The sequence below is a fragment of the Oryx dammah genome, unplaced genomic scaffold (genome assembly GCF_014754425.2).
Source record: "Oryx dammah isolate SB20612 unplaced genomic scaffold, SCBI_Odam_1.1 HiC_scaffold_23, whole genome shotgun sequence".
NCBI classification, from domain to species: Eukaryota; Metazoa; Chordata; class Mammalia; order Artiodactyla; family Bovidae; genus Oryx; species Oryx dammah.
In genome coordinates, this window is record NW_024070207.1 from 107,894,893 (window position 1) to 107,909,384 (window position 14,492).

The window sequence follows — 14,492 nt, forward strand, 5'->3', positions numbered from 1 at the left end:
GTTTAACCTATACACTGAGCACATCATGAGAAATGCTGGACTGGATGAGTTACAAGCTTGAATGAAGATAGGCAGGAGAAACATCAACAACCTCAGATATGCTGATGATACCACTCTAATGGCAGAAAGTGAAAAGGAACTAAAGAGCCTCTTGTTGAGGGTGAAGGAGGAGAGTGAAAGAGCAGACTTAAGACTAAATATTAAAAACATAAGATCATGGCATCTGCCCTCATTACTGCATGCAAATAGGAGAAAAGGTGGAAGTAGTGACAGATTTCTTCTTCTTGGGCTCCAGAATCATGGCGGACAGTGATTGCAATCATGAAATCAGAAGACAATTGCTTCTTGGCAGGAAAATGATGACAAACCTAGACAGTGTTGAAAAGCAGAGACATTACTCCGCCAATGAAGATCCGTATAGTCAAGGCTATGGTCTTCCCAGTGGTCATGTACAGTTGTGAGAGCTGGACCATAAAGAAGACAGAATGCCAAAGAATTGATGCCTTTGAACTTTGGTGCTGGAGAAGACTCCTGAAAATCCCTTGGACAGCAAGGGGATCAAACCAGTCAATCTTAAGAGAGATCAATCCTGAATATTCATTGGAAGAACTTATGCTGAAGTTAAAGCTCCAGTATTTTGGTCATCTCATGTGAACAGAGGGCTCATTGGGAAAGTCCCTGATGCTGGGAAAGATTGAGAGCAGAAGGAGAAGAGGGCTTCAGAGGATGAGATGGCTAGACAGAATCACTGATGCAATGAACATGAACTTGGGCAAATTCTGGGAGATAGAGACAGGGAGGCCTGGTGTGCTGCAGTTCATAGGGTCACAAAGAGTCAAACATGACTGGTTGACTAAACAACAACAAAATGTTTAAATCTTTGTCATTTCAATTATCTCCTATTTCTCTCATATCTTATTTCCCGTTTCTATCTTTTATTTTTACTTACTTGGCATATAAAAATTCTTTTTACTTAAATTTTTTATTTTGTATGGTCAATTAACAATGCTGTAATAGTTTCAAGTGAACATCAAAGTGACTCACTCATACAAAAATTTTGTTTTAAAAAGCAGTTCCAGGTTCATAGCAAAATTGAGGGGAAGGCACAGAGATTTCCCACATATCTCCTACTCTCACACATGTATTCCCAGTCCCCCCTCCCCCTTTTCAACATCCCCTATCAGAGTGGGACATTTATTCAGTTCAGTTCAGTTCAGTTCTTCAGTCATGTTTGACTCTTTGAGACTCCATGGACTGCAGCACGCCAGGTTTCCCTGTCCATCACCAACTCCCAGAGCTTGCTCAAACTCATGTCCAAGTCAGTGATGCCATCCAACCATCTCTTCCTCTGTTGTCCCTTTTTCCTCCTGCATTCAGTCTTTCCCAGCATTGGGGTCTTTTCCAATGAGTCAGTTCTTCGCATCAGGTGGCCAAAGGATTTCAGCTTCAGCTTCAGCATCAGTCCTTCCAATGAATATTCAGAACTGATTTCCTTTAGGATGGCCTGGTTGGATCTCCTTGCAGTCCAAGGGACTCTCAAGAGTCTTCTCCAACACCACAGTTCAAAAGCATCAATTCTCGGTGCTCAACTTTCTTTATAGTCCAACTGTCACATCCATACATGACTACTAGAAAAACCATACCTTTGACTATATGGACCTTTGTCGGCAAAGTAATGTCTCTGCTTTTTAATATTTGTTACAACTGATGAACTTACATTGACATGTTATGACATAACCATTCAAGTCCATGGTTTGTTTACCTTAGGGTTCACTCTTGGTACAGTGCCTTCTATGGATATGGAAAAATGTTGACATGCATTTGTTTTCGCGACCCTAAAAAAATCCCCTGTGCTCTGCTTTTCCATCCCTCCCTACCCAAGTAAATAGCAAACACTGAGCTTTTTAATGAGTACATAGTTTTGTTTTTTCCCAGAGTGTCATATTGTTATGTCATATAGTCTGTAGCCATTTTGAATTGGTTCCTTTCACTTAGGAAGATGCATCTAAGGATCCTTCGTGTCTTTTCATGCTTGCTGTCTTATTTCTTCTCACCGTTAAATAAGATTCCATTGTCTGAATGTGCCATAGTTTGTTTGTCCATTCACCTATAGAAAGATATCTTGGTTGCTTCTAAGTTTGGGCAATTATGAATAAAGCTGCTATAAACATCTGTGTGCAGATTTTGTGTGGACATAAGTGTTCATCCAACTTTTTCAGGTACATACCAAAGAGTGTGAATGCTGGATCACTGAGTAAAAATTTACTTACTTTAATTTTGTGAGAAACTGCCAAGCTGCCTTCCAGTGGCTGTATCAATTTGCAATCCCATCAGCAGTGAATGAGAGTTCCTATTGCTCCATGCCTTCACCAGCATTTGGTTTTGTCAGTGTTTGGATTTTTTTTTTTTTTGCCATGGCATCTCATTGTTGTTTGAATTTGCAATTTGATAATGACATATGTTGTTGAACACCCTTTCATATGCTTATTTACCATATGTAGTGAAGTGTCTAATAGGATATTTTGCCTATTTTTTTGTTGGGTTCTCATTGTTGTTGAGTTTAAAAGTTAGTTCCTTTCACATTTTAGAGGACAGTCCTTTATGAAATATGTCTTTTACAAATATTTTCTCCTTGTGTGTGGCTTGTCTTCTCATTCTCATGACAGTGTCATTGGTGGAGAAAAAGTTTTAATTTTAATGAAATCCAAGTCATTAATTATTCATTTTGTGGATCTTACACGGGGGCAGCGCTTTTTCCTGTGACATCACTTCTCAGGAGCTCTAAGAGGAATTGTTAGATTTTCAATTTTTTCAACTTTTTGCTTGTTGTTAGGATGGAGAGATGACTTCAAGGCTTCTTGTGTGCCAGACCAGAAATTGGAAATCGAATTAACAATTTTGAAAAAATAAATGTCTTCTATCTCTTAAATGATCCTTTCTTCTTTAGAATTTACTTATCTAGCTAGCTATTTATCACCTATCATCCATCTGTTTATCTAAAATATTTTAATGTATATTTATCTTATCTCTTTTTTTTCATGTTCTACAATTTATTCAGCAGTCTGATGGTCTATGGATGCCCATTTACATTAATGAATAAAGTAATAGAAAAAAATGATGGGGTGTGCGTGTGCATGATTATTCCTTCAGTTTCAGTTCAATTTATCGTTGGCCATGGGAAAAGAAGTATTTCTCTCAAGAAGCATTTCCCTCTTCTATGGCTGGTCACCATTTGCGATCACTAGTCCTCATTACAGGAGTATTAGCAAGATCTTGCAAACTGGGGCCACATTCTTTAGATACATCAGTATCCTGCCAGAAGTATTTAGCCTCTCAGCCATTCCCCAAACTCCCCACCATTTGGGATCAGATTTTACTGCCTTTACGTGATATACATTTTTTGCGCATTTTGTATTTGAGTAATGGCACGCTGATAATATTCATTTGTGACCTTGAAATCAATATGCGTAGTGCTTTCACATTCATTGACAGATAGGTGCAAAGTGACCAAAAGGTTGATTTATGCCCAACATGCAGGTTCCTAGCTGAGGTCACAAGGCAGCATTCAGAATTCTTGTCTCAGTTCTCACACTGTAAGCAAGTGTCCCTTTTGAAGTCTACTTAAGTCACATTTTTGTGCTTTTTGTTGGTGATTTCACTTTTTTAAATGGTCCAAAGCAGAATGTTGAAGTGTGATCTAGTGCTCCTAAGCACAGAAAGAATATGATATACCTTATGGAGAAAATTAAAAAGAATAGATACATGTCTGTGTAAATACACTTTTCTGTACACCTGAAGCTATCATAACACTGTTAATCAACTATACTCCAATATAAAGTAAAAAGTTAAAGAAATGTTTAAAAAAAGAAAAGGCATATATTAGATAAGCTTCATTCAGGCACGAGTTATAATGCTGTTGTTAGCTGCTAGTTCAGTGTAATCGGGATCAAGTATATGTATATATATATAAATATATAGACTCAACGGAGGTGGTGCTAGTGGTAGTGAATGCATCTGCCAATGCAAGAGGTGTAAGAGACACAGGTTCAATCCCTGGGTTGAGAAGATCCCCTGGAGGAGGGCATGGCAACCCATTCCAGTATTCTTGCCTGGAGAATCCCATGGACAGAGGAGCCTGGCAGGCTGTATAGTCCATAGGGTCACAGAGAGTCTGACGACCAAAGTGACCTAGCACATGCATGCAAATATACGTGTGTGTGTGTTTATATTTACATACATATACACACATATATACATATATATGTAAAATAAGATGTCTTTAAATGGAAACATACATAAAACTAGGTTATGTAGTCATCAGATGATGAAAATATTGTGCCTGGAAGTTCATAGGAATCTAACCCTGATTTTGCCTTGGAATAGTGGTTCAATTTTCACTAATTCAATGTTTGTGGTAACTTTATAGCATATAACTACCACAAATAATGAGAATCAACTGTACTTCAAAACTTATGATTGATTGAAGGTTGTGATTACTTCATTGCTTCTTTGGAAATGTCTTATTTTTCTCTATTTCTGCTTTACTGCTTTTCTTCATTTGGGATGATTTCATGGAAGATAGTGGAAAATGGCTTCATTCTACGATTTTTAACCAGAAATATGTAATTTTATTTTGAAAGTCCTGTCCTAAATTTTTTTTTCCAAAGGATATTTCATTCTGCTATCAAATGACCCATGGTTATGTCTATAGAGGGGCAGTTTTGATGATCTGTAATTTTAGTATGTGGTTTTCAAGTTAAGGTTTAGAAATTTGAGTTCCTTCACAATCATAGGACTCAATTTGTTGTTGTTCAGTAGCTAAGTCATGTCCAACTCTTTGCAACCCCATGGACTGCAGAAAGCCAGGTTTCCCTGTCCTTCACTATCTCCCGGAATTTGTTCATGCTCATGCCCAATGAGTCAGTGATACCATCCAACCATCTTATCCTCTGCAATCCCCTTTTCTTCCTGCACTCAATCTTTCCTAGCATCAAGGTCTTTTTGTTTGTAGTTTGGTACAATTTTTATTCCCCCACCACTAAAAACTATCTTAATTCTAAGTAAATTTTTAAAAAATAAAATAACATGAGCCGAATTACAGTTTTATATACAGGCATATGGTAAAGGCTTTCTCTTCCATTAAGTTTTAGAAAAAAATGTTCCTCATTTTGTTAAAATTTTTATTTTCCATATCTTGAATCTGATCTGTAGTGAATTGTGGGCAAAATAATGGCATTGCTTGGGGAAAACAAAACAACAACAGTACAATATTCCCAACTTCAAAAACAGGTTAATTTTTTGAATTATTTAAAAAGTTAATGCTCATTTATTCTCATTTTTCTTTTGTTATAATTTTGTGTAATTATTTTTTAAAAAAAGACATTCTACCTCTACAGTCTTCTTCCCTGAAGCCCATAATGCTGTTTAATCATGAGAAAAACATCAGATAAATCCCAATCGAGAGGCATTCTACAAAATGCTTGGCCAGTGCTCTTTAGAAATCTTAGTCATGAAAAACATGGAAAGTCTGAGAAACTGTCACAACCAAGAGGAAACTAAAAAGATGAGAAAATTAAATGTACTGTAGTATCCCAGATTGGGCCATAAGAAAAAAGAAAAAGGACATTAGAAATCCCTGGTGGTCTGGTGGTTAAGACTTGACACTTTTACTACAGTGGTCCAGGGTTGAATCCCTGGTTGGAAACTAAGATCCCACAAACTGCATATTATGGCCAAAAAACTAAAAATATACCTTAGTGGAAAGGAAAGAATTCTGCATAAAGTAGGGAATTTAGTTAATATATTAATATTGGTTCATTAATTGTGACAGATGTACCATACTTAATATGTTAATAATAAAGAATGTTGGATGTAAGGTATATGAGAACTGTATTGCCTAAACATTTTTCTATAAATCTAAAACTGTTTTTAACTTAAAAGGCTGTTTTTAACTTAAAAGGCTATTTTTAAAAATCATGATCACATAAGAAAAGTTAAAGACAAGGTCTTCTTTTATTTTAAATTATAGCATCAAATGTTAAATTTGTGTCTTCCATCAAAATGCTATCATAACATTAAGATTATAAAATTTTGTTCTTCTAGTCTTTGTTTTTCATGTAAAAACAGTGAATACTGCCTTAGTTGAACATATTCATGCTCTTAATTCTTAACTGAGATTCTGCTAGCTAAGAAAGGAGATAAGAAAATTACTTTCCTTCACACAGAAAGTATTACGGAAACTTAACACTCTGCTCTACTTCTAAACTGGAAAAATAATTCCTTTTTGGCAGAGGTACTTAAAGAGTTGGGCCACAAGTAAGAAAAAGGGTGTTTTTACCCATGCTTTTATCCTCTGTACCATGTTACTTTTGTTTTATCAATGATCACTTTTATCCTAATTTAAGCATTAAAATAAATTTTTATTTCCAATGCATATTTGAATAAATGTAATCCTTCCATGAGTATTACTTCCCAAAGTCATTCCAATTATGTTCAGATCTTCATTGTGTTTTTTAGGTCACCTTGAGCAAATGTGTAAAACATCAACTTTTATGAGTTCTTATATTATTTAACCTGCTGCTGCTGCTAAGTCACTTCAGTTGTGTCCAACTCTGTGCGACCCCATAGATGGCAGCCCACCAGACTCCCCTGTCCCTGGGATTCTCCAGGCAAGAACACTGGAGTGGGTTGCCATTTCCTTCTCCAATGCATGAAAGTGAAAAGTGAAAGTGAAGCCACTCAGTAGTGTCCAACTCTTAGTGACCCCATGGACTGCAGCCTACCAGCCTCCTCCATCCATGGGATTTTCCAGGCAAGAGTACTGGAGTGGGGTATTATTTACCTAGTTAGGTAAAAGTCATTCTAAAGTTTATAACTAGCCGGTATATGCTACAAAGTAGAAGAGGATCTTGGAGAATATAGTGACAACCCAGATAAAAGTCATAGAAAATAAAATGCTACAGAAAAAGTTCAGCTGAAGATTTTTGAGTTAATCTACTTTTTACCAAAATATCCTTTATAAAAATAAGTTGTAGCCATTGTATACTTGTCTTTTTGTCTCCCAAGTATGTCTTCTTTTCTTAGTCTCAGTTTGTCTCTGTTCGAGTCTGAGTCAGGAAGCATGCCTGGTCCCTATTCATTTGCTCAGTTGTGTCAGACCCTTTGCGACTCCGTGGACTGTAGCTGCCAGACTCCTCTGTCCATGGAGTTTCCCAGGCAAGAATGCTGGAGTAGGTTGCCATTTCTTTCTCCAGGGGATCTTCCCAACCCAGGGACAGAACCCGAGTGTCCTGCATTGGCAGGCAGATTCTTTACCACTGCACCACTGGGGAAGCTTAAATGACCTGCAATTATTCCATAGTAATCCTGCATAGCCCAGGGGTTTCAAAGCAGGGCTAATCCTGCCACACCATCCCCTAAAGGAATCCCTTAGTGTTTCCTAGAGAGTTCCTTCTCCCTAATTTCATTGATTTGCCCCATGAGAATCTGTCTGAGACTGTTGACAGAACTGCAGGGGATGATCTTTCCTTTTCCTCTGTAAATATACATTGTAAATATCAGTATTTTCCTATCATGTCAAGACCTAATATGAGAATAAAGCCAGTGCAGGAAAGCATATCTGAGAGATGGAAGTGCTAGTGACATTTTTGAACATCTATATTTAGCCAGGCCCAAGGAAGCTCTGTCACCGAGCTTTCAATGAAGTGGACCAATTCATTCCTCTTATAAGTTATGTTTTTCTCAATCTAAACTGAAAATCATGGATAATACAGTTATTTTTATGAATGTGGACTATGTGCTAGCAACCATTAAATGCTTTAGCTATATGATCTCATTTAATTCCCACAGTAACTCTGTGACAGGGATTCTATAATTAATCACTCCTAGTGGCTCAGATGGTAAAGCGTCTGGCTGCAGTGCGGGAGACCCAGGTTTGATTCCTGGGTTGGAAAGATCCCCCAGAGAAGGAAATGGCAATCCACTCCAGCACTCTTGCCTGGAAAATCCCATGGACGGAGGAGCCTGATAGGCTACAGTCCACGGGGTCACAAAGAGTCCGACACGACTGAGCGACTTCAATTTCACTTTCAAGGTAATAGTTAACCCTATAATTAAAAATAAAAGAGTTTAAGTAACATGTCTAAATTCCTGATTTTATAGATGGAGATACAGAGTCCCAACAAAGTTAACCCAAAGTCATAAAATGAAGTTTATTAATGTCAAGGCTGTTATGCTACATCTGTCAGCACAAAAATCAGCATGAGAAGATGAATAATTGCCTGGCAGTCTAAACAGTTAAATTGACTTAACTAAAAACATGAGTTCCTTGACTAAATTCTACTTTTTATTTTCAAAGCAATTTATAAAAAGAGAGGGTGTTTTTTGTGTATATATGTGTATACGTGCTTGTGTCACTTCAGTCGTGTCTGACTCTTGGCGACCCTATGGACTGTAGCCCTCCAGGCTCCTCTCTCCATGGAATTCTCCAGGCAAGAATACTCAAGTGGGTGGCCATGCCCTCCTCCAGGGGATCTTCCTGCCCCACGGATTGAACCCACATCTCTTATGTCTCCTGCACTCTCAGGTAGAACTTTACCACTAGCACCACCTGGGAAGCCCCGTATGTGTGTATAGGTATAATTTTTCTTCTTTTCCACAAAACCAAAATAATTCAATGAATAGATAACACATTAATTTAACTATATGATGATCCATCAACAAAGTTTTTATTGACTTTTAAAAACATCAAAAAGCTTATGTGGATATAAGACCCAAAATATATTGGCCACATGATCTTATTCACAAAAATACTCAATAAGCCTGCAGAAGATATATTTTTGTTCATATTTATGTTGCTTCTTTTTTCATACTATGCAAATACTCTGAACATTCCGAATTATTAGTTTTTCCTCAAAATAATTTTGAAAGAGTGTATCACAAAACTTTTCATAAAAAAACCTATAAAGTTATAAATTCCAGTTCTCAAAATTACCATTTATAAGAGAAAGGTTAGAGAACTAGTAAGTCTCTAAGGGAGCTGAATCAGTTCAGTTCAGTCGCTCAGTCGTGTGTGACTCTTTGCGACCCCATGAATCACAGCACGCCAGGCCTCCCTGTCCACCACCATCTCCCAGAGCTCACTCAGACTCAAGTCCATCAAGTCCGTGATGCCATCCAGCCATCTCATCCTCAGTCGTCCCCTTCTTCTCCTGCCCCCAATCCCTCCCAGCATCAGAGTCTTTTCCAAAGAGTCAACTCTTCTCATGAGGTGGCCAAAGTACTGGAGTTTCAGCTTTAGCATCATTCCTTCCAAAGAAATCCCAGGGTTGATCTCCTTCAGAATGGGCTGGTTGGATCTCCTTGCAGTCCAAGGAACTCTCCAGAGTCTTCTCCAACACCACAGTTCAAAAGCATTAATTCTTCAGCACTCAGCCTTCTTCACAGTCCAACTCTCACATCCATAGATGACCACAGGAAAAACCATAGCCTTGACTAGATGGACCTTATCATGGAAAAAGCAAGAGAGTTCCAGAAAAACATCTATTTCTGCTTTATTGACTATGCCAAAGCCTTTGACTGTGTGGATCACAATAAACTGTGGAAAATTCTGAAAGAGATGGGAATACCAGACCACCTGACCTGCCTCTTGAGAAACCTGTATGCAGGTCAGGAAGCAACAGTTAGAACTGGACATGGAACAACAGACTGGTTCCAAATAGGAAAAGGAGTACATCAAGGCTGTATATTGTCACCCTGCTTATTTAACTTACATGCAGAGTACATCATGAGAAACGCTGGGCTGGAAGAAGCACAAGCTGGAATCAAGATTGCCGGGAGAAATATCAAGAACCTCAGATATGCAGATGACACCACCCTTATGGCAGAAAGTGAAGAGGAGCTAAAAAGCCTCTTGATGAAAGTGAAAGAGGACAGCAAAAAAGTTGGCTTAAAGCTCAACATTCAGAAAACGAATGTTTTTTTTTTTCTTTCAAAAAAAGCAGAAAACAAAACCTACTCCCATATGCTAATTTATTTTTTGTTTTTAAATAATAACAAAATCAAACTGCAAAAAGGATAAAAGAAATATAATTCTTGTCATATTTTAGAAATATATTTTAGTGCATGATTCCTATGAATTTATAATAATTAACAGTGTTTCCTGGAAACTAAATGTATATTTTGGAGGTAGTTTAAATTTTAATAACCATTTCCAGCAGTCTTCCAATTTAAAGTAACTCAAGCATTTTTTTTTTTTTTTTTAAATTGGCATTATGGAGGGAAAACTTTTGCTTGTCCTCTTTTTCACTCTGGTTAATTGAGTTGTTCTTAATTTAACATCTTAAGTTCACTAAAGTAAAAACAGTTTAGCCAATCATTATCCATAAGCTATGTTATGTATGTCCTTAGGTTTTAAGTACGGCTGCCCTGAAATTAGAACTAAAGATGGAAAGCACATGGCTATGAGCTCATCACACCATAATGAGATGGGCTTCAGAGATTGCAAAGTGCTTCACTTCCACAATATGCAAATTGTGTACAATGCCAGATGCAGAAGCGCTGATCCAGTTGCCAAGTTCTGTGGAGGGCATGGTGATTCATTCACAAATTGTCACAAATTTAGATACTCAGGAACTTGCAGCCTGTTTAGGGCTGCCGACATGCATGGTTATGGTGGACTTTTGTATGACATTCTGGCACCTGGAAGGAGACCTCAACCTTAAATTCTGTCAAAGTCTACCGTGATGTCAGACTCCGTTAACCCCAGGACATAACTCAATATTTTTATGTGGCTGTGGATATTGGATCTGCCTGTCTCATGACAGAGAGAAACCAATTCACATCCAAGAATTGACCTCAATGTAAATTAGCACCTATTAACACCTCTTTCCATACTGAGATTTATAGATTTCTCCTTTGAAACAAATTATTTTATGCCTACATAGGTCAATGTTTAACTTATATGTTTATGAAATAACAAGTCTTAAATTCTATGTGACGTATGATTATAGCTTTTACACCATCTTAGAATAATATGTTCATTAACTCAGTGAATATTTAATGACTTACTGGAAGTCAGGAACTAAGTTAGATATCAAGAACAATATAACAAAATATGCCTTAAAGATATCAAAGTCTAGTGGAAATATAAATAAGTCATATATTCTTTGCTATTTGTGTGTGGCCAAAACTATTTATTTTAAAAAATATTTGATTTGTGTTTTGAGGGGCATTTGGGAGTGGAACAAAAATTTGATACTGAAGAAAATAAATCCTGGCCAGTTGCTGAGTTATTATCTACCCTTCACAATAAGAGTGTAGGCAAACTTCTGCAAGAATAAGTTGGTTTTTTCCCTCCATCAGTTTTCTGCAGGTTTATCCCGGAGGGCTACTGTTTTGGCCTAATGACTCTTTTTTCAAGATATCAATCTTTTGAAAGAATGAAATACTGAGAGAGTAAAGGCTAGCAGATCTTTGAAAAATTGACTTTCTTAAGGGAAAGAAACTATATATATATTTTTCCTCTGTGTGTAAAATGATGCAGACGCATGTGGTGTGTTATGTGTGATATCAGTGGGAAAATGTGCATTCAGAATTCCAAACAGTTGATAATGAGGTCAGCAAACTATGGCCTATCAGACAAATCAGATCTACCACCTTTCTTTGTAAATAAAACTTTATTAGAACACCACCTTGCTTACTTATGTACATATAGCCTGTGACTGCTTGTATACTATTGCAGCAGAGTTGAGTAGTGATGTTAAAGACCCTATGGCCTGAAAAGCCTAAAATATTTACTACATGAACATTTATAGAACCCTGGTTTGTCGTTTTGCATTGTACTCCTGTAAAAATTAGTGTTTATTTAAAAAATCAGCTCATGTTTCCAAAGTGTTGCCCAAACAAAAAGTGTAAAATGATAATGCTTATGCAGGGTGATTTATATCAGATTTCACATAAAAATACAATATAGAATCAAAATAGTTCTTTTGTGTAGAAGCCATCTTATAGAATCTATTTAACAGAGAAATTAAAGAAACAATTACTGCCCAATAATATTTTCTACAAAAATTACTAAGTTTGGACCTATTTTTTTTTCATGTGTATAAGGATACAATAAGGAAAGCAGAAATCACACTAAGTTTATTACAGAGTGCTAGTATAGGGAACTAAGTATAAGGACATTACAAGAACTAAAAGTAAGGGTGGTGAGCCAGTTCAAAGGTTACCAACTGTGTGGGGTGACTACCATCAGTAGGGCTGAGGGTGTAAAAGGATACCAGTGGTGAGGTACTCCGGCTTCCGAGTAGAAGCTGGAATCACAGAAGTGCACCCCAATGGGAACTAGGACTGTGAAGGGTACTGTGTTAGTTTTCTTGGCTTGCCATAACAACTTTGTCATGGTCTGTGCATAGATTGGAAAGGAATTTCCAGATATAATGCAGAGTGAGAGGAAAATAGAGTTTATTAAAGTGGGAGACACTGATAGATAGTGGGCTGGCTCAAGAGGGAGCCTATGCTTTTGTGGGCTAGTAGCCAATTTTTATGGGTTTTCCTGATAGCTCAATTGGTAAAGAATCCACCTGAAATGCAGGAGACCCCAGTTCGATTCCTGGGTCAGGAAGATCTGCTGGAGAAAGGATAGGCTACCTACTCCAGTATCCTTGGGCTTCCCTTGTGGCTCAGCTGGTAAAGAATCTGCCTGCAATGTGGGAAACCTGGGTTTGAAGCCTGAAGACAAAAAAAAAAATTCCTGCTGTAAAGGTTGCATTAGGTAATTGCTTAGCATGCTATAGGGTGGGTAATAGAGTGGGTATTTTTACCTAATATGGGGTCAAGGAGCTGGCTGGTTTAGGTTTGGGAGGGGACTCAGGGCAACAGCTGCTATGGGGCTCAGTCAGTTCTGAAAATGACCTTGGTGCAGAGCTCCATATCTGTGGCCTTTGTACAAGGTTCTGCATCTGTGACCTTGGTGGAGGGGTCCACACACTTATCATAAACTACATAGCTTAAAATAGCAGAAGTTCATCCTCTTATAGTTCAAGGATCCTGAAGTCCAAAATCAAGTTGTCAGCAGGGCCATGCTCCTTCTGAAGGCTCAAGGGAAGAAGTCTCCTTGCCTCTTTCTAGCTTCTAGTGATTGCCAGCAATCCTTGACATTCCCTGATATGTTGCTACATCCCTCCAATTTCTGCCTCCATTTTCACATGGCCATCTTCTGTGTGTCTGTCTCTTTTGTGTCTTTAAATTTCTTTCTTTTTATGAAGACATCAATCATTAGATTTAGGGACAACTTTAGTCTCAGTTCAGTCAGTTCAGTCGCTCACTCATGTCCGACTCTTTGCAACCCCATGAACCGCAGCACGCCAGGCCTCCCTGTCCATCACCATCTCCCGAAGTTCACTCAGACTCACGTCCATCGAGTCCATGATGCCATCCAGCCATCTCATTCTCGGTCGTCCCCTTCTCCTTCTGCCCCCAATCCCTCCCAGCATCAGAGTCTTTTCCAATGAGTCAACTCTTCACATGAGGTGGCCAAAGTACTGGAGCTTCAGCTTTAGCATCATTCCTTCCAAAGAAATCCCAGGGTTGATCTCCTTCAGAATGGACTGGTTGGATCTCCTTGCAGTCCAAGGGACTCTCAAGAGTCTTCTCCAACACCACAGTTCAAAAGCATCAATTCTTTGGCACTCAGCCTTCTTCATAGTCCAACTCTCACATCCATACATGACCACAGGAAAAACCATAGCCTTGACTAGACGGACCTTAGTCGGCAAAGTAATGTCTCTGCTTTTGAATATACTATCTAGGTTGGTCATAACTTTTCTTCCAAGGAGTAAGCATCTTTTAATTTCATGGCTGCAGTCACCACCTGCAGTGATTTTGGAGCCCCCCAAAATAAAGTCTGACACTGTTTCCACTGTTTCCCCATCTGTTTCCCATGAAGTGATGGGACCAGATGCATGATCTTTGTTTTCTGAATGTTGAGCTTTAAGCCAACTTTTTCACTCTCCTCTTTCACTTTCATCAAGAGGCTTTTTAGTTCCTCTTCACTTTCTGCCATAAGGGTGGTGTCATCTGCATATCTGAGGTTATTGATATTTCTCCCGGCAATCTTGATTCCAGCTTGTGTTTCTTCCAGTCCAGCATTTCTCATGATGTACTCTGCATATAAGTTAAATAAGCAGGGTGACAATATACAGCCTTGATGTACTCCTTTTCCTATTTGGAACCAGTCTGTTGTTCCATGTCCAGTTCTAACTGTTGCTTCCTGACCTGCATACAGATTTCTCAAGAGGCAGGTCAGGTGGTCTGGTATTCCCATCTCTTTCAAATTTTCCACAGTTTATTGTGATCCACACAGTCAAAGGCTTTGGCATAGTCAATAAAGCAGAAATAGATGTTTTCCTGGAACTCTCTTGCTTTTTCGATGATCCAGTGGATGTTGGCAATTTGATCTCTGGTTCCTCTGCCTTTTCTAAAACCAGCTTGAA